The sequence below is a fragment of the Acomys minous genome, assembly GCF_964271855.1.
Source record: "Acomys minous genome assembly, chromosome: 19".
NCBI lineage: Eukaryota > Metazoa > Chordata > Mammalia > Rodentia > Muridae > Acomys > Acomys minous.
The window spans coordinates 55,072,711-55,094,981 of NC_140499.1; positions in this window are offsets into that span (position 1 = coordinate 55,072,711).

Sequence of the window (22,271 nt, forward strand, 5' to 3'; positions counted from 1 at the left end):
AAAGAAAGAATGGATAACAAAAAAGAAAGAAAAGACAAAAGAGATAGAGAGGGAATGGAAAGAAAAAAGAGAAGGGAGAAAGGAAGGAAGAAGGAAGGAAGGAAGGAAGGAAAGAAGGAAGGAAGGAAGGAAAGTGAGTGAGAGGTTGATAATGTAAGAGTGTATGATCAATCAAAGCAAGTGGAAATACTGCAGCTCTACTGTGATTTTGATCTTTATGTTTCTCTTTTTGGAGTGCTGAATCTTGAAGTCAGGGCCTTGCATATGTGATACAAGCACTCTAGCATTGAGTTATATCACCAGACCATTGCGCTTGCTTATCAGGTGGAAAGACACAATATTTTTCACACCAGTGTTTTCTGAAATTACATCTGTGACTTATTTTTAATCTGTGGGTTATCAATTTCTAAGAGCCACCTTCAGGCTGTCTTTTGATTGAGCTGAGAGTTCTTGCTATGGAGCCACTTGCTTGAGAATATTCACGTGACCAAGAGATACTCTCTCCATCCCACCTGTGTGCCTTGACACTGGGCTCCTATATGGCAAGGACATGTCTCCCCAATAAAAAAAGAAAAGGCAAAGCTAACGCAGGTTTAAAAGTTATATACTGCTTCAGCCGAGGTACTGTCTAATTATATTATAATGAAAAACATTGTATCTATAAAGGGTACAATTGGGAAGCTAAACTTAGTTGTGATTTTTGGAAATCTTTCTCCATCAAAAATGAAAAAAAAGATAGTAGAATCTCCCCTCACCATTGTGATATATTGCTGAGTGACACATGAAACACTGACCAGAGACATTTAGTCAGTTACAATAAAAGTCAGGAGGACATGAGCTATCTCTGAAGGCAGAGGGAGAAAAGATATCCTACAGGCAATGAGCAGGCAACAGACAGGTTTTTAAGAAAAACATTCATAAAAGCCTAAATCACATGCATCTATGTTCATGGGGACAAGAGTAAAAAAGGACATCTAAACCGATGTGATGAAGTCCACTGAAAACATTAGTTCTGAGTGGAGCTGCTGATCATCCTTATCTCTAATATACTCTCAAGGATAGGAGATGTGGTATCCTGAAACACAGGAAGGCAGACTGTGTAAACTAAATGTTAAAGGCCTCAGAAGACACAACTTTGTCTAGACCATACATGTAGCAAAATATAGCCTGTATGTGTCACCTGTTTATAATGCTGCTGCTGTGTGTATGCATGTGTGTGTGTGTGTGTGTGTGTGTGTGTGTGTGTGTGTGTGTGTGTGTGTGTGTGTGTGTGTGTGTTATGGGAAAGTGGGATTAAAAAAAAAAAGAACAGGCGAGAGTCTTATAGAGTCGTACCAGAGATAGGCTGCACAGCAGACATGTTTTTGTTTATTCTTCATTCTTAAGCCTTCAGTAAGTTAGATGAGATTTCATTCAATTCTGTGGTTTCACTAAGTTTCAATTTACCATTTTATTTCCTTTACCCAAGTAAATGAATCTCCTCAGAGATTTGTATATATTAATGTCCAGACCAAGCAGACGCCAGATGCATCTCAACCAAGATGATAGTGGCTCCCTAGAGAATTCACTTTTTATAGGTTTCTGTTCTGTTAGTTTTGTTTATCTCATGGATAATGCTTACTTGTCCTTTACCATAAAATTCCAGGTTCTCCTTAAACTTTCTAATCAAGGAATGTGAAGTCATGAAATCATCACCATGCCCGTGGTTATAACACAGTTCTTGACCTGCTTGTTTCAGCACACTAATTTGCTGAATCTACCCTGAAGTGAAGGAGCTTACCTCCTGTTCCACACTGATGTCCACACATGCACACATACTCCTGCTGCACACTGATGTCCACACACACATGCACACACACTTCTGTTCCACACTGATGTCTGCACATGCACACACACTCCCACTGCACACTGATGTCCACCCAGGCACACACACTTCTGTCCCACACTGATGTCCACACATGCACACACACTCCTGCTGCACACTGATGTCCACACAGGCACACACACTCCTGCTGCATACTCATGTCCACACATGCACACACATCCATCTTCTGGATGGACCAGAGGCAGATGCAGACTCTCAGCTCTCTCATGGTCACACTGCCTTTCCCCTCCTGACCTTTGCATAACCATTTATGTGAATGAGATTTTACATCCAGCTATCAGATCAATCTATTCCCTGTCCTGAAAATATACCAGGCAATTTAAGAAATTGCATATTTTCATACCATAAATAACACATTGCAACAGTGTAGACTGCAGATTGAGAGGTAGATCTTACATAATTATATATAAAATCTCTGTGATTTTACCCCTTATGCTTCCCTCATTTCATTGTTTGAAAGATATCCAAAGGAAAAATAAAACAAAAAATACAAACAGAAGTAGATCTAATGACAGTGGCTGGGTCTACACATTCTCCCAGAATCCATGAAGACCCCAAATACACATTTCTATTTTTATTGGTTTGGACTAATAATGTCATTCTAAGATTTTGGTGAATTAACACATAGTCTTGCTTCCCAGGTTCCAGGTGACATGGAACTGTTGACATGATATGCAAATTTGTCTTGTTCTTGCTCAGGCAAGTGCTTGGTGGCACCCAATTCAGTCCCACAGATTAATTCCACAGATGATTCAACATCCAAGTGTGTGTTATCACTGTTCCTGCCATTCCATTAACAAGACATGGAGAAAAAGGATGTGGAGCAACCAACCTGTCTCCTTTACAGTCTTAGCCTGAAAGCAACACTGTGTTTCTCATGTTCTGAATTAGTCACAGGACCCATTTAAGAAAATGGGTCCTGACTGGCCATCTATATCAATATAGCTCTGCTAAGGGCTTTCTCCCTCTTACAGCTCTGTAAGAGACAATGGGTAGAGCATAATTTAGTACACAAACAAAATTGTCTAGCAGCATTGCTACTGTAAGCATAGCCTATGTTTTGGGAATATCTACTTCCATGAAGGACCCCTATAGAAGCTGGTTTTGGCAAAATACATTGTGGGTATTATTGCTATAAACAGATCTTTTTAACATGCAGCAGGCACACATCTTTAATCCCAGCATTCAGGGAGGCTGAGACAGGTGGATTACTGTGAGTTTGAAGACAGCCTGGTCTACAAATCGAGTCTAGCCAGCCAAAGCTACACAGAGGAAAAAAGAGCACCTCGCAACATACACATACACATTCAAGGCTGCTGCATCTCCCATCTCATCCCTTTCCTACACAACATTATTATTTTTAATCCCTATTACAGATAAAAATCTGTAACAAGGACCTCGTTCCACAATTCTCCCTTTAGCTGCTGAAGCATTCCTCTTTTCTGGTTTACAATGGACCTCCTTACTAGACTTACTTTCTCCAAGTTCTTTCATCCCCTTCTTTGTTGCTTACTTACTACAGCATAGATTTTTCCTTCTGTCACTCCATTAAAATGACACTAGTAAGGTCATTAGCAGCTCCAAGTTGCTGACCCCTGTGGTCAGCCTCAGCACAAACCTCACTCGACCCACAGCATTTGACATGAACACCCTAAGACTCCTCTCATATCTCTGCTCCCAGGGCTGTGTTCTGGATTTCTCTTGACTGAAGCCTTACTGTGTTGAACTCTGACATTCTCTTCGACTTGGCTGCTGAGGAAGTGGAAGCTGAGAGCCCAGGCCTCTGTCCTCGTGTCTGTAACTTTGCTTTGCCTGTTCAAGAACTTCCCTGAGTCACGTGTTGACTTCTGAGGACTGACACAAATGTAATTTTAAACCTGAGCTTCCGTTTGATTCCAAGATTTATATATTCAAAATTCACCTATAGGCTAGAGAGACTAACAGATTTCTCAAACTCAACATATGCCATAGTGAACTTTCTAAACCCTCCCTATGGAAGTGGTGGAATGTAAGGCTGATATAGATAGTAACCAGAAAAGTACAGTGAAGATTTCTTATGCTATTGTCAGATTTCTGTCAGCCTGAAAAATTATACACAGTGAGTGTTGCATATTTTAATGTCTGTCAAAGAAAAGCAAGCGATTGCATTCCATAAAAAAAATTTTTTTTTCTCGGAACACTGGGTGTTCTCCACCCCTCTCTGAAACTCATTTCTTATTAAAAGAAAAGAGGTGACCAAAACAGTCTTCAATCTCATCCTCTGTTCCACATCCATGGCAATACATGAAAGTTGTATTTTAATTTGGCTCTAAACTAAAAGGCTTAAGGATGTGAGTTGAAGACAGCTACCGAGAGGATAAACGGCAGTGTCGAGTCAGGACAGCCTGCATCCGGGAAGTTTCAGTGGGTGTAACATTCTCACTTTCCCATTTATCCTTTCCAGCAGCACCATTTCCATTCTCATTATCCTTCAGATGCCACATAACTTACAGTGCCCTGCACCCAAGTTTACCAGCTCTGACCTATTAAATTGAACAAGTTCAAGTCACACTTCCTTTCTCCCAGACTTGGGTATGCTGCCCATAGCATGAATGGCAGTAGGTCTGGAACTCCGTTCTGTAGCATTTTCAGGAAGTATGAGGCTACTAAAACTTCCCTTAGGTTATTAAGTTTCATAACTACGAATTCTGGTGCTCTTGTAAGAAATTGAGAGGCTTAAGTAAGAGCATGCAATACACTTTGGAGAGTACCTGGTGTGTAATAAATGTGATTGGTTCCTAGTGAGGTTGAAGTCATGTAAAATAAGCACTAGTGGTGTCTTGGTTGGGGTTTCTGTTTCTGTGATGAGACTCCATGACCCCTGCAGCTCTCATAAAGGAAAACATTTAACTGGGGCTAGCTTAAAGTTTCATCAGAGGTGTAGCCCATTATTGTCATGGTGGGAAACACGGCGGCATGCAGGCAGACATGGTGCTGGAGAGGTAGCTGAGAGTTCTACATCTGCATCAGGAGGCAACAGGAAGTGCGTGAGACACTGAGCCTGGCTTGAGCTCCTGAAACCTCAAAACCTAGCTCTAGGCCACACCTCCTCCAAGAAGGCCACACCTCCTCCAAGAAGGCCACACCTCCTCGAACAAGGCCACATCTCCTCCAACAAGGCCACACCTCCTAATAACTCCACTTCCTATTGCCCTATGGAGGAAAATTTTTATTCAAACCACCACAAGTGGTATTACTTCATTATTTATGTATATACAAGATCAGATTTCTGTCTAGAACTAATTAACTTATGACCACCATTTTTAAATTACTACTACTATTATTATTATTATTATTATTATTATTATTATTATTATTATTATTATTATTTACTTGAGATGTCTCGGAATTGTGAGATTTTGAAGAAATATATTACATTCAAAATTTATTCAGAATGTGCATTAATATCTAAATAATAAAATATAATTTCCTTTAGTTAAATTTTGTGAAGACATTGGTTCTGTCTTCGATCAAACATCTACAGAATAATTGTTTTGTTTCCTGTCATTGTTTGTGGTTGATTTCCTTTGAAAATAAAGAACATTTCCTTTTTAGGGAAAAAAATCTTTACAAAGATTTGGGTTCATAGAAAAATTGAACTATATGCCCGCAGCCCCACATACATAATCCCCCTTATCATCCCTGACCTCCATCAGAGTGATACTTGATTTTGCAATCCATGGGCCCACACTGTTACACCATGGGCACCCAAAGAACATTCACTCTTGGTGCTATGCATTCTGTGGGTTGGGCCAGGCATACACCAATACAGTATCATACAAAGCAGTTTCATACTTGAAACTCCTCCAAGCTCTTCCTGGGTGTATTTCCCTGACTGCAGCCACTGGTTCCTTATATCCACAGCTTTGTCTTTTCTACCAGAAAAACATTGTGTTCATATTGCAGAAATCTTAAAGAGTAGCCTTTCCAGATTGCTTTTTTTTTTCACTCCGTACTATTCATTTATTCATAACTTGACAGCTCCAATGTTTCTGTTGATGGGTAAGACCTCATATTTAGGTAGCTCATGGTGTACCCCATGGAAAGCATCAGTGTGACTTTCAAATTTTGACATCTGGTGGCAGGTTAACCATTTTAACGCAGCACTGGGGCTGGAGCAATGGTTCAGTGGTTAGGAGCACTTTTTGCTATTGGGGAGGTCCCAGGTTCAATTCCCAGATCCCAGAAGATGGCTCATCGCCATCGGTAACTCCAGCTCCAATGGATCTGATGCCTCCCTATGACTTCTAAGGATACAAGGCACACACACAGTGAACAGACATACAAGTAGACAAAATGCTCACATAAAATAAAATACACAAATCTATTTTTTTAATGGAGCACCGTTTACCTTCCATCTTCTTTAATTTAAAGTTGCCATTATTTGTGGATCAAAGTAGAGCTCACATCCCTAGTAAGAGTAAGGGGTTAGTTTACATGTTGTGTGTCCTAGACTTCCACACACTAACTGTGCCTGTAAGGGGGCATTAGAATCTCTGATCTTGAGCTTATTCATTTGCTAGCTAAAAAGAGTGAATGCATTTTTCTCTAAGGCACCTTTTGGATATGAGACCATCTGCGTTAAAAAGAATTTTAAGCGAAAGTAAATTTTCATAAAAGCACAATTTATTTTTATTGTTAACAGCTGATTGAAAACCTTTGCAACATGCTAACCTGAAATGCTTTGATAGATCGCCCTGTACTTATTATTGCAGAGAATGTAATTATTTGGAGCACTGATGTTGGAATCGAGCACTTCAGAGTTGTGAGTGCAAGCCTGGCCCAGCATGACTCCCTGAGGGACAGCCTTGAGGCCTGCCAAGGACAGCACCCATAAAAATGTCACTTAGCTGACCGGTTTGCAGGAATTGTTTGTCCTTTGCAGAGACGAAATGAGAGCATTAACATCTGTAAAAGGTACACCTTTATTTACAGCAGTTTACAAAGAAACAGTTATTGAAAGATCCAGGGCAGACAGACTTGGTCTAAATCATTCAGGATAATCCTATCATTTTGGCCAATGGTTCTTGACAAGGGTTCTCTGCCTATAGGAATTTGAAGAGGAGAATGGTGGGATTTCTGTAACAAGCACCGGAAACTTGTAGGAGGGGTCTTGACTTCTGAGGGTGACTGCAGCCATCTTGATGGAGTGAAGGAAGCAAAGGCAATTTACAGGAATTTCATCTGCAACCCTGAGCATTGTGCTATTGGTTTAATACACACTGGGTTGGCCAATCTCTACATTTTTTTTTTATGAAACATTCGTGTCTTTATTGATTTTACTATTTGAGAATGTTTTCTTGTTGATTTCAGCTGAAAGCGTCCTTAGAATTCTCTCCTCCCATTGTCATTGTCATTAGGCAGGAAGGCAGGGAAGACTCTCAGTGCAGCTTCCACATGAAGAGAGGACAGAACTCAATTTGCATCCGTCTGGTGCCGGCCTCGGAGTGCACGTGCCATCACTAGACTAATTACTGCAAAACAATTTCCTCAAGACATGAAACAAAGGAGTGAGGATGGGAATGGTGCTTTTACACAAGTACTCTTCTGATTCCCCAGCTATTTGCACTGCACATAATTCTGTAAACTATTCATTTCAATCATTTATTCCCTATTCCATGAAACTTCTTATGGTATCCTGAATAGCTATTCAAATCACTATTAAAAGGCCTTGGTATCTTCCAGAAGTTGCAGGTACTACTTCTCTTTCTCACTGGCCAGAATTTAAAACATAGCTATTTCCACCAAGAAAAACACAGAATCAAAATCTTTATTCTAAATATTATGTTCCAGTTTTTCAAAGCAAAGAACTCTTGGCGTGTTATAGACAATTGATTTTGTTGTGTCTCACTTTATGATACTTAATAATTATTTTTGATCATTAAAATTTTACATAGAGTTAGGCATGGTGTCACAGGAGAGATACCTTGCACCAGAGAGGCAGGGGTAGAAGGATTGCAAATTCAATGTTAGCCTGGGCTATGGGACAAGTTCAAAGCCAGCATAAGAAAGAACAGATCTCAAAAATCCATAAAGAAATGAGTAAATAAATATAAAATTGTAAAAAAATATGGAAATTTTTTCTTATTGAAATGTTTATTAAAAATATTTTTCTTACACTATATTCTGGTGATAGGTGCCCTTCCTCCAGCTTCTAGATCCTCTCCACCTTTCCACCCTCCCAAATCCACATCCTTTCTTGACAGCTTCATTAGAAAATAAACACATATCCAAAATAAAAAGAAAACAATAAAATAAAAACAAATGAACCTGAATATCTTAAAAGAAACTGAAAAAAAAAAGAGCCAAAGAAAAAGCACAAGAAACATATATAAGTGCAGAAACACACACATTCTGGCAAGCATAGAGATCCCCTAAAAGCACAAATTTAGAAACCATAATATATGAGAAAAAACATGTAAGGTTAAAAAATAAAACAAAAAACAAATAAAAAACAAACACAAATAAACAAACCAAACAAAACAAAAACAAAAACAAAACAAGATTTTAAAAAACCGACCATAAAACAAAACCCCTCCCAAAACACCACTGAGTCTGTTCACTGTGTGTTGGCAGCATGGACTGGCGCTAAGAGTGGCTTGTATACCCAGTGGGACTTCATTGGTGAAAACTATTTTTTCATTTGTGCATGGTTATCGATCAGAGATAGCTTTTGTGTTAGGGCTGTGGGCTTATGTCCACCTCTCCTCTTAGCAGCTCTGTGACCTCATCTGGCACAGGTCCATGTCTGCCCTGTGTTCACTGCCTCAGTCTCTGTGGGTTCATCAGAGCATCCGTCCTGCTGTGTTTAGAAGGCCCTGTTTCCTCTGTGATCTTCATCCTGCTGGCTCTTAATCTTTATGCCTCCTCTTCTGCAGCTCCCTGACACATGAGAGGAGGGAACTGATGGAGACATCCATTTAGGACTGAGTGTTCCAAGGCCTCTCACTCTCTGCCTCATGTGCAACTGTCAGGTTCTGCATTTATTCTCCTTTACTGCAGGAGGAAGCTCTGAAGATGCCTGAGTGAGACCTGGTCTATGGGTACAGCAGGAACTCATTAGGAGTGGTTTTTGTTGCCATGTTCTTTTAGCAGAGCAGTTGCATTTGGTTTTTATCCTGAGTCCCTGACCTATCTAGTCGCGGGTTCTTGGTCACACCTGTCAGGAATGAGCTCTATTTCATGGGGTAAAATCAGATATTGGTTGGTTAGTCCCTGCAAGCTTTGTGATACTGTTGCGCTAGCACATCTTGCATCAGGTCACCATTGTCGATGGAAGGGCCATTAGAATAGTGCTCCCCTTTCTCCTTTGGTAGTGTGCAGAACAGCTTCCAGTACCATGCACACCAGTCAATAGGTGTGAAAATGCTAAGGAGGCTTGACTTCCCCATGTTCAGAAAGTTGTGTAGGTGTTGTTGTCAGCAATAGGCCCTTACCATCAGTTCGTGGACAAAACCAACAGCCTTGGCAGTAGCCAGGGTTGTTTAGGGATTCTTATGGGACTCCTTTCACCAACAACTAGATTAGACGTAACCCATTCCAAAACCTAGGAAAGTCTAGGTGCAAAACTAAAATTTATTATACAACAAAAAGCAACTTCTGCCATCATTCTGAAATGCATTTCCTGACCTTTACTATATGGTGGCATCATATCTAAATATCATTGCTAGCTGGAATCACTTAAGTCTTGACAGCTCCAGAAGTCTCTATGTGTTGACAGCTTGAACCCCACGATGGTGCTATAGGAAGGTGGTGATGATCGTAGGAGGTAGAGCTTCATAAGAGATTGCTAGTTCACTGGGAAACAGAGAGTGCCCTTGGAAAACTAAGGGGATCTCATCCCCCCTTAGTTTTGCTCCAAGGCTTGTGATGTAAGTGGTCCTTACCACCATATGACCCCACCATGTTGTGTTGCCTGACATCATGCCCAAGCCTGTGATCAAAGATGGAAGTTTTCAAAACTATAAGCCAATAAAAAGGTCTTTCCTGGCGGATCGCTGTGAGTTCAAGGCCAGCTCGGTCTACAAAGCAAGTCCAGGACAGCCAAGGCTAACATAGAGAAACTGTCTTTCAAAAAACCAAAAGAAAAAAGTCTTTCCCATTAGGAAGATGATTATTCCAGATATTGGTTCTAGTGACTGAGCTCTGACTAATAGACCTGTAATTACTGAGTACATATTATCAGTAACACCTTGCCTGAAAAATAAACATTTTTCCTAGATCCTTAGTTTTTTTTATGAATTCTTAGTAAATATCACAAACAGTTCCTTATGGCAAGTACTTGTTTCCAGACTGTGAGCATCATGAATGTATCATGATGAGGTTTGATATAGTCAATTAATTTTCATATTAATTTATTGGTCAAGACAAATCCCTGGATGGAAAATTTTAGGGTCAAATTTTATTCACATTTCTAAGTCCCACAACACTTCAGGAGGGATGCACACAAGATGCCGGCACCTGCACATCCTGTTTACAGCCTTTCCAGTGCTCAGTCATGTTTTCCACTGTTATAGCATGTGCCTAAAACAAGTTGACTTGATATGGCAGTTCCACAGGTAAGCTACCTCACCTTTTTCTTGACATGATTTTAAGGTTCTTGGTGACAGGAAGTAACAACAAGATTTTGTTGCATATTTCTATAAAATGGATGTACATTGTATAATGAGAAAACAATGAACATATCAATAATTAAGTTATCTTTGTATGTTATCTTTTTATTATGATTTTAATTAAAATAGATTACCTTAATACAATATACTCTGATTATGGCTTCTCCTTCCTCATTTCCAGCCAGATTTTCTGTACAAACCAGTCACCCTAACACACACACACACACACACACACACATTCACACACACACTTTCTTTTCTCCCTCATATTGTTTGTGAATTTTTTTACTGAAGATAAGTTTTTAATATATCTTTATATTAAATCATATATTAGACATATAATATATCCTGATTATGTTTCCCCTCCCTCTTCTACTCCCAGTTCCTGCCTACAACCCCTCCCATATTGATCCATCTCCTTTATGTCTTTCATTCGAAAACAAACATGTTTCTAAGTTATAATAAAATAAAATGAAATGGACACATTAGAACTTGACAAAACTTACCAACAGAATAAAAGATCTCAAGAGAAAGCAGGAGCAACAGAGACATATATCCTTTTTCATACTCAGGAGTCCCATAAAGACACTAAATTGGAAGACTTATTACAAAAGACCTATAGGGTAAAGTGATAGAAGAAAAAATATATAAATGAAATAAAAATAAGGTAAAATTAAAAAAAAAAGAAAAGCCCTGACATGACATTGTGAGACAAAGAAGTCCAAAGACACCCTTGAGATTGTTTTTTATTGTCCATTTACTGCTGGGCGTGCAGCCCAACCATAAGAGTAGTTGTGTTTCCCCAGTGAGATTCTTTTGGAGAAAACTAAATTGTCAGTTGGAATGTTCGTAATTGAAGATTGCTTCTGGATAAGAAATAGAGGCAGGTGTTTACTTCTTTCAGCTCTAAGGCCCTATCTGGTACAGACCCATGTACAGGCCACATGTGTGCTGTCTCAGTCCATGCACCACCATATCTGCATCCATCGTGTTGATTTAGAGGGCCCTGATTTATTGGTACACTACATCCCCTCTGTCTCTTACATTCTTTCTACCTCCTCTTAGATGGGGTTTCCTGAGACTGAGAGGAGAGAATTAATGGAGTCTTCCCATTTAGGATGGAGTGTTCCAAGGGGCTCTCACTCTCTGCATAATGTCTAGCTGTCAGTCTCTCTGTTTGTTCCCAGCTCTTGAAGAAGAAAGCTTCTCAGATGATGGTTAAGCAAAGCACTGAACTATGGGTATAGCAGGATGTCATATGAGGTCATTTTATTGCTATGTTCTTTTAGTAGAACAGTTCATGAGCTATCTAGTATCAGATTATTGGTAACCTAAGCAGTGTCAAATATGGCTTTTATCTCTTGGAGTAGTCCTTAAGTCATATCATGTATTGGTTGGTTACTCCCACAAGCTTGTGCCACCTTTGCACCAGTATATATATATATGGAAGATGTAGGTGTCATCTTCCATAATTGGGCCTTGTTGTCAGCTTATAGGGAGCAAACTATATATGGCAATAGCCTGGGTAATTTGTGGATTCCCATGGAAGCTCTTTGGCCTCTTTGGCCAACAACTCCACTAGTAACTAGTAACCCAATTCTGGTACTGGATTTGGCACACCAAACATTATTTGGTGACAAGAAATGTACAATTGGTGTTCTCTCTCCTCCATTATTAGATCATTTCATTAGATTGCCTTCAAATATGCATATTTTTAGGAAGGCTCTGCTGTATTGTTTCTATACTACACTAAAAATGGCATGTAATTTTAGCTGTCTCTCCCCATATCCTCTCTTCTTCCTTTGTCCCCTTCTCTCCTGCCTCTCCCTGCTTGATCTTCCCATTCGAGTGCCCTATCCTTCAATAACTACCAATTATGTTACCCTTTTTGTGGTGGTTTGAATAGGAATGGCTCCCATAGGCTCATATATTTGGATGCTTTGTCATCAAAGAATGGAGAATGTGGAGCTGTGGCCTTGTTGGAGTAGGCGTGTCCTTGTTAAGGTGTCAAGGGACCTATCCAGTTGCAGTAGCCCTCTCTCTCTCTCTCTCTCTCTCTCTCTCTCTCTCTCTCTCTCTCTCTCTCTCTCTCTCTCTCTCTCTCCTGCCTGTAGATCTGACTGTAGAACTCCTACCTACCTCTATAGCACCATGTCAGCTGGCATGCCATGATGCTTCCTGTGATAATGACAATGGACTACACATCAGAACCTGTAAACCAGCCTCAATCAAACGTTTTGCTTTATAAGAGTTGCTGTGGCCATGGTGTCTCTTCGAAGCAATTAAGCGTTAACTAAGACGCATTTCCTAGGGAGAACTATCTGTCCCTCTTAGTCCTTACATACCTAAATTCTGTGGTTCTGTGGATTGCAGCTTGGTTATCATCGACTTAATGGCTAATAGCCACATATAAGTGAACGTATAGCATCTTTATCTTTCTGGATCTGGGTTGCCTCACTCAGGATGACTTTTTCCCCTTCCATCTACTTAGCTATGAACTTCACAATTTTGTTTTTTCTATTGGCTAACTAATACTCAATAGAATAGATGTACCACATTTTCTTTATCCACTCTTCAGTTAAAGGACATCTGGGTTGTTTCCATTTTATGGCCAGTAAGAATAGAACAACAATAAGCATGATTGAACAAGTGTCTGTGGTAGGATGAAGCACCCTTTGTGTATTTGTCCAAAAGTGCTAGAGCTGGATCATGAGGTAGATGATTCCCATCTTTCTGAGGAATCACCACATGGATGATCACTGTGGCTGGACAAGTTTGGACTCCTGGCAGCAATGAGGGTGTGATCCCCATACTTCACATCCTCCTCATCATGGCTTGTAAATTGCTTTATTGGTCTTAGCCATTCTAAGGGCATAAGATAAAAATATCAACATAGATTTGATTTTCTTTTCCCTGACAACAAAGGATGTTGAAAATCTCTTAGTTTTTCTCAGCCATTTGGGTCTCCTCTTTGGAGAATTCTCTACTTAGATGAGTGGCTCATTTTTAATTGGGTTATTTGTTTTCTTGATACCTAGTTTTTCTTTTTTCTTTTCTTTCTTTCTTTTTTTTGTTTTTTTGTTTGTTTTTTTGTTTTTTGTTTTTTGTTTTGTTTTGTTTGTTTTTGTTTTTGTTTTGTTTTTTATTTTTGTTCTTTAAGTATTTTGGATGTTGGGCCTCTATTGGATGTGTACTTGGTAAAACTTTTTCCCATTATGTAGGCTGTCACTTTGTTCAAATGATGGTGCCTTTTTCTGTGCAGAAGCTTTTAATTTTCATGAGTTTCAACGTATTAATTGTTGATCTTAGTGCCTGTCCTAACAATGGTCTGTTCAGAGAGCCTTTTCACACACCAATTAATTCAAGGCTATTCCTCACTTTCTCTTTTATAAGGTTCAATGTATCTGGTTTTGTGTTGAGGTCTTTGGTTCATTTGTACAAGGTGGTAAGTATGCATCTATTTGGATTATTGTACATGTAGCCATCCAGTTTGGTCTATAACCCCTAGGGAATAGAAGCAGTTATCAAAAGTTTCCCCATCAAAAGAAAAGCTCAGAGCTAGATTGTTTTATTACAGAATTCTGGCAGACTTTCAAGAGAAGAGCTAATACTTATACTCCTCAAACTATTCCACAAAATAGAAACAGAAGGAACCTTGCCAAACTCATTCTATGAAACCACAGTCAACCTGATAGCTAATCTACACATAGACTCAAGAAAGAAAGAGAATTTCAGACTAATTCCACTCATGAACATTGATACAAAAAATTCCATAAAATACTTGCAAACTGAATCCAAAAACACATTAAATATATCATCTACCATGATCAAGTAGAGTTTATCCAAGGGATGCAGGAAGGCCTCAACATGTTAAAATCCATCGTTTTAATCCACCATATAAACCAATTGAAAGAAAAAAATCACACGATCATCAAATTGGATGCAGAAAAAGTCTGACAATATCCAATATACCTTCATAATAAAAGTCTTGGAGAGATCAGGGATAAAAGGCCCATAACTAAACATAATAAAGACAATATATAGCAAGTCAACAGCAGATACTAAACTAAGTAGAGAGAAACTCAAAGCAACTCCACTGAAAGCAGGGACAAGACAAGGATGCCCACTCTCTCCGTAGCTCTTCAATATAGTACTTGATGTTCTAACTAGAGCAATAAGACAACTAAAGGGCATAAAGGGGATTCAAATTGGGAAAGAAGTCAAAGTATCACTATTCGCAGATAATATCATGGTATACATAAATGAACTCAAAAATTCTGTCAGAGAACTTCTCCAGCTGATAAACACCTTCATCAAAGTGCTGAATATAAAATTAAATAAAACAAACAAACAAACAAACAAAAATCCCAGCAGCTTTCCGGTATACAAATGACACATGGGTTGAGAAAGAAATTAGGGAAACAACACCTTTCACACTAGCCACAAATGAATATAAACTGGATGATCAAACCTTAACATTGTTTTTTGTTTGTTTGTTTGTGTTTGTTTGTTTGTTTTTTAAAGAGGAAAAGGAGGAGATTTTTTTCTGTTGGAGGGAATCAGAATTATAAACAGCATCAGTAATTTTGACCGTGACTGTTCCCTCACCTCTCTTATAGGGGCCTCCATTAAATATATATTCTCCATTGCCAAAAAATGACCCGGAAGCATGATGTGAGGAATCTGATCTTTAATTCTCTCCACTTTCTAAGAGGCCTTCGGAATGCCTTAGAAAAAAGCTAACTTTACAACCTAGGCAAGCTAGAGCACAGCAGGGAAAAAGAATGTTTTCCCAATTCCTCCCTGGCTTGAAAAGCTGCACTTGCAACTTCCAATGCACTAAATATTCTACTTAAAATATAGAAGAAGATATCTCACTAGATATTCCTCTCATATTATGTTGAAAAAAAAAAAAGAAAAGAAAAGAACTAGAGCCATTTGAATCCTGACTAAAAGGAGCATTTGTATATTGTATGATCCTTCACTTCTCCTAAGTTTATTTCTTTCTCCACTAAAGTGTCTCTACAGGTATTATAGTACAGAAGGCTAGACCTTTGCAATGGATTTACTTATACCATAAGGTTTATAAAATACTGACTACTTACGTTACTCTTTTTGCTCAGTCAGAAGATCAAATGAGGACCTGATGTGGATGATTATATGGATTTGATATTTGCTACATTATATTACCTGCAACTAATAATCAGTTATTAGGAACATTATACAACTCTATGAATTTTCAAATTTTATTTGGAGATTACTATGGAAGGATGGAAAATCATTATCCAGCTGTCAGGGTATTGGATTTTCTCATATGAACTAAATTTATGATTACAAAAATTATTCTACCTTTTCCCACTCCACAGACAGATATTTATTTATGGTTCATCTAAGGGTTTGGGTTGGATTCATGGTCCATATATTCATCAATCTATTAATACATTTTCCCTAATTGTTCTGATCCATCACTTACAGATAATTCATAAACCCTTAAATATAATTTCAGATTATTCTTATATCCAGCAATAGACTCATCCTCATGCACACCCTAATCTCACAGATTTTATTGCAGAAGGAAGTAAACAAGTTGATACATTATTGTAGCCCTATTTTTACTTCTCCAGAGGAAAGTGGGAGGGGGTGTGCATGTGACATTTCAGATGAATCCACTGGAATATAATGGGCCACTTACTGGCTCCTCCAGCCCTGCACCATCAGAACAATGGCAGACCACGAGGAAACAGTGAAAGCCACCAGAAAGATAGCAAAGCTACACTCAATGACAGAAGGAGATATCAAACATATCATCAGAAGTCAGGTCTGCCTACCTGCCACCAAAGTAAGGCCCTATTCACTGAGGGAGAAGACATTCTATGAAATACACAGCCCAACGTCACTTGAGAATTTCTTTCTGGTGGTGCTACCTGCTTTGACCCGTGCATCTGCAGTGAATGCCTCAGAACACATGTGTTGGTCCTGTGTTCCTCCTCCTTCTTTGCTTCAACTTTTAGATTGGAAGGATCAGCTTCTGTTATCTTTACCAATGACTCTGTGTTTAAGACTGAGCCTTAGGACTGTAATAGACTCATTCATTCATCTAAAAAGGGGACTGCATTTATATTTTCCTTGGGATTTGAATCGCTTCTCATTTGTATCGATTTATGTTCTAAAAGAGACTAGAACTACTAGTCATATGGATGTCTTTTCCAGCTATTCTTCTAGACCTTTCTGATTGATACCTCCATTTATGGTAGCAGAGTATTTACACACAATGCTTTCATTGCTTTAATATTATTTGTTATATTTAAAACTTGCTTGCTTATAGGACACTCACACATTTAGTGACAATTAGACTTATCTACAACATCTCAAATAAAAATCACTTTGCTATTCTACTATTTAAAAAGAGCTGGGGGGAAGTAATGAAACAAAGTCCAAGACTGAGGTAGTGTGAGGAGAATTTTAAGTGTTAGTAAGAACCCTGCAAGAAAACAAGAGTCTTGGGACTTCAGTTTCTTCAAAATATGGAATTGAACTTGGAATGTATTTTAATGCTCCTCCAAGGTGGTGTTCATATGAGTGAGTTTACATCATATTACTCGTTATTGCTTGCTCTATGATATACGCCTCTATGAAAGAACATATTTTTGCCATGTGTGGCTTGCCCTCCATTTGTGGCTTGCCTGCAACATGTGGCTTGCCCTTGTGGTTGCACACTTTACTCATGTGACTCCTCTTTACCCCAAGAGTATAAATTGTTTGGTGTTTAAATGAAGTTGGGTACTGCATGAGACTTTTGTCTGACTCCTTATCGCCATTCTCCCACTGCCTGTAGAACAGGTATGGTTTTTTTTTTTTGTGGTGGGGGGTGAAATTTTCTATAAATATATTAGGTCCATTTGGTTTATATCTCTAGTTAACTCCAGCATTTTTCTGTTAAGTTTTTTTTTCTGGATGTCCTTTATGAAAGAGTAGAGTATTGAAAGTCTCCCACTATCAGTGTGTGAGGGTCAATGTGAAATTTGAGCAGTAGTAATTGCTCTTTTATGAACTTGGGTGACCTGGTGTCTGGGGCATGTATGTTAAGAATCACAGTGCCCTCTTTATGGATTTTTCCTTTTTTGAGTATGTAGCATCCCTTCCCTATCTCCTCCGACTAGTTTTGTTTGGAAGTTATGTCAGATATTAAAATGGCTACATTACTTTGCTTTTAAATCCATGTTCTTGGGATATCTTTTTCCATCCTTTTACCCTGATGCGATGTCTGTCTATTCTTGATGTTACAAGGGAAGGATGGCTGCTGTTTTCCCATCCATTCTGTTAGTCTGTGTCTTTTCATTGTGGAAATCGAGACCACTAATTTTGAGAGGTAGGAATGAGCAGTGTTTGTTGACTTGGGTTATTTTCTGTTGTGGTGTTTGTGTGAGTGTTTCCTCTCTTTTGACTTGTTTGTCTGGCAATATTTATTCACTGTGTCTTCTTGGGTGTGGTTAAGCTCCTCAGTTGGAGTTTTCCTTTTAGTGCCACCTGCAGGACTGGATTTGTAGGTAAATATTGCTTAAATTGGTTTATTGTGAAAATACTTCTATATTCTCTATTGTGATTGAAAGTTTTGCTGGTTATAGTAGTCTGGGCTGGCATCTGTGGTCTCAGAGTTTGTAGAACATCTGTCATGTCCTGATTTTTAGAGTATCCATTGAGATGTCTGGTGTTATCCTAATAGATCTTCCTTGATATGTTATTTGGTGTTTTTCCTTTGCAGATTTTAATGTTTCTCTTTGTTTAGAGTTTTAATTATTATGTGCCAAGTGGACTTTATTTTGCGGTTCAGTCTGCTTCATGTTCTGTATGCTTCTTGTACCTTGATAGTCATCTTTTTTAAGTTAGGAAAATGTTCTTCTGTGATGAAGTTGAAATTATTTTCTGTGCCTTTGACCTGGGTTACTCCTTTTTCCTCTATTGCTATTATTCTTACATTTGGTCATTTCATAGTGTTTCAGGGTTCCTGAATGTTGTGATGCAGGATTTCTTTTAGAATTAACATTTCCTTTGACTGAGGTACCCATTTCATCTAGCATGTGCTCAATGTCTGAGATTCTTTCTCCTATCTCTTGTATACTGTTGGTGAAGCTTACTTCTTGAGGTTTGTTTTCAAGTTTCAAAAGTTTTCACTTCCAGATTTTTCTTCGTTTGGGTTTTCTTTATTGATTCTAGTTCCCACGTTTAGGGCTTGAACTGTTTTATTCATTTCCTTCCAATGCCTGTGGTTTTATCATTTTCTTTAAGGGGTTTATTCATTACCTCTTTAAGGACTGCTATCAGTTTCATAAAGGCTTTTAAAGAACTTTTTTTTGTGCCTCAGCTATGTTACAATATTCAGGACCTACTGTAGTAGTGTTGCTCGGTCTAGTGGAGACACAAAGTTCTGGCTGTTATTGATGTGTTTCTGTGCTGCATCTAGGTATCTGGGTTCTGGAATATTGTAGTTCTAGGTGCTAGTATTTGGTCTTGTTTTTGCTGGGTGAGGATTCTTTTCTCTTTGCTTTCTGTTCTACTCTCTGGTTTTTAGGAGAGTGTTGTGGCTGGCTATTGATTGGTAGGAAATTCTCCTGATATCCTGATAGGTGTGGCCACTGGGGATTCTAGGTAAAATGAGTTTCTAGGTATTGGGAGTTGACGTTTAGAAACAGGAATGAGCTGTTTGAGGGTATCAGCTGGGGGTGAGGGGAGAAAATGCTGGTGCTTTACCAGGATCTGCTTCATCTCCTGGCACTGAGGGCAGAGAGCGAGTAGAGGCTGCAGTAGGTGGTTTCCTACAGAGCAGGGCAAGAGGCTGGGCCACTGGACTTGGATGAATGTAGGGAGATGTGAAGATCTGCAGTTAGTCTACCTGCTTCCCTGGCTAGAGTGTATGCTACAATCTTAATTCTATACTTTCTGGTTTTCTTGTTAATAGTTTACTATATGTTTAAAAATGAAATTCATGTCAAAGTTTATTAAAAACATTCCTTTTTTTGAAAGATTTCATTTTTAATTGCATCTAAATGTATATGTCTGTATGTGGGTTTGTTCATGGGAGTACAGTGTGAATCAGATCCCTCAGAACTGAAGTTAATTCTACAATATAGCATTAGGCATTCTATTTTGTAACTTTTTTCCTAACGACTTTAAAGAGTATTAATAAAGTCACTTGGGAAAAGTGACTTACACCAACCCAAGTTGAGCAAAGCCAACATATCAATCATAAGGGGAGGGACAACTAATTAAAGGTCACTTGAGGGGTCATATGGAAACTTATTGCTGTAGAACCTTCTTAAAATACATGAAAGAAACATAAATTGAGTCACTGAATATCAGAGGAAGCAAGGTCCAACTAGATTAAGTGAAACTTCCATTGCCAGGGATGTTTTACATCTAATGGAGTTGTTGGCCAATGGGATGCCATAGAAACTCCCAAACATCTCAGGCTACTGCTAAGGCTATTGGCTGCTCTCCATAAAACAAAAAGCCCTGTTGCTAAAGACAGTACTTTTGTACCGCATTGAGCACAGGGAAGTTAAGCCGCTGTCTACCTAGAGGTCTTCACCCCTAGTGTTCATGGTACTTGGAGAACTTTGCATGCTGCCAGAGGAGAAAGATAACCAACAACCTGAATATAAATCCAGTGATCTACAATGGTGACCTTCCTGTAAGATGCACTGGTGCAATAATAGCACAATTGCTATGGTAATAACAACTACTGTCTGATTGGACTTAGCATCCACTCAATGAGATAGAACCTGCACCTGATACTGTTAGTGTAACCAAGAACCTGGGACTAGATAGGCCAAGTACTAAGGGGAAAATGAAATACTACTGTTCTACTGAAGGAACAAGAGAAGCTTCCTCCTGCAGTAGATGGAAACTAACACAGAGACTCACAACTGGAGCACTCAATCGTAAACAGTACATCTTCATCAAATCCCTCCCTTCAGGGCTATTCAGAAGAGGAATCTAACAGATTGTAAAGGCCAGGGTTTACTGATGGATGACACCAAGAAAATAGTGTCTTCCAAGCACAACAGGACTGATGCACATATAAACGTGTTGAGACTGTGGCAATGTGCCAAATGGGATCCCGGTGTGGACAGGGGAAGTGGATGCAAACTCCCATTCCCTAATCAAGAAGTTATCTCCAATTGAATTTGCAAGAAAACAAAAAGTTTTCTCCAATGAATTAACCACACTTAATGCCCACGACAGCCAACACAAAATGAACTCGGTGGTGGCTTTTGCTTTTGCTTTTTGTAGAATTTTTATTTCATAGTGCTTTGTTTGGGCACTTTTTAATCTTGTGTGTGTGTGTGTGTGTGTGTGTGTGTGTGTGTGTGTATGTGTGTGTTTCTTATGAGTTCTTATTGTTCTGATTTGTTTGCTTTTTCATTTGCCTGTTTGTTTTCTTAAGTACGGGAGAGAGAAAAAGGTATGGAGTTGGATGAGTGAGGAGGTGGGAGGATCATGGAGAAGATGGGGGAGGGAAAACAGTTAAATGTTTATTAATGTGAATATAATTATAAAATTAGCATGGCATCAGTTTATTTTTAGCCAGTTACTTAGCCAAATAACGACACACAGAGACTATGATTAATTTAATGAGCCTTGAGCCACAACGCTGAGCAATTATTACTCCATCCTAAATGTCCAAGCTAGTCGAGCTTCCTCCCAGCCAACATCCCCATCACACTTGCATTTTTTAATCTTTACCTGGCTCTGATTCACTTCTCTGATGCTTCCCACCCTCTCCTCATGGCTCAATCCCTTACTTCCTTTCTCCTTCTCCTCCCAGACTGTGGTCCCTCTCGGACCCCAAACCCAGGAACCAAAGTTCCATCTCCTTCTCTTCTGCCATGTCACAGGCTTCAGCGACTTCATTAACCAATCAACTTTAAATTAGGTAGAGCAAGGTTTGCACAACAAGCACAGGTGTGTGTGAGAATGTGCTCCTCTGGGCTGCAACCAGATCCTTAGGGCCAGTATTTAGCATTAGAGTACATATCAGCAGACCAACCCCCAACAGAAAACCATGATCATTGTTATCAATTTTCAACTAAGGAAGAGTAGCTTAGACTTATAATTGTTTTATAGTTTTAAATTAACAAGTTGTTTGTGCTTGCATCATACCACCAGAAACATTTAATCAAGCATAGTACCTGATAATAAATTTATGGCGTGGAAGGATTCGTTTTTGGCTCATGGCTTCAGAAAGTTTTAATGCAAGGTCACTTAGCCCTGTTGCTTTGGGCCTGTGATAACACAGTGTCATGGTGAGTTAGTGTAGTTAAGGGAGGCTGTTCTCTTTATTGCAGATGGGAAATAAAAAGCTATAGAAAAAGGAACCAGCATCCTAACATACCCTTTAAAGGTACTTGTGGTGTTTTGGATATTTATGACCCTCTAGACTAATGTATTTAAATGTTTGGTTCCTGGTTGGTGAACTATTTAGGAAGGACTGGGAGGTGTGGTCTTGTTGGAGGGAGTGTGTCACTGGGCATAGGCTTTGAAGTTTCAATGGCCCACACCAGGCCTCTCTCTCTCTCTCTCTCCCACCAATCTATGGACCATATGATCTCTCAGCTACTGCTTTAGCACTATGCCTGCCTACTGTCACACTTCTCACCATAATGGTGGTGGATTAACCCTCTGAAACAGTAAGTAAACCCCTAATTAAATGTCTTCCTTTATACGTTTCCTTGATT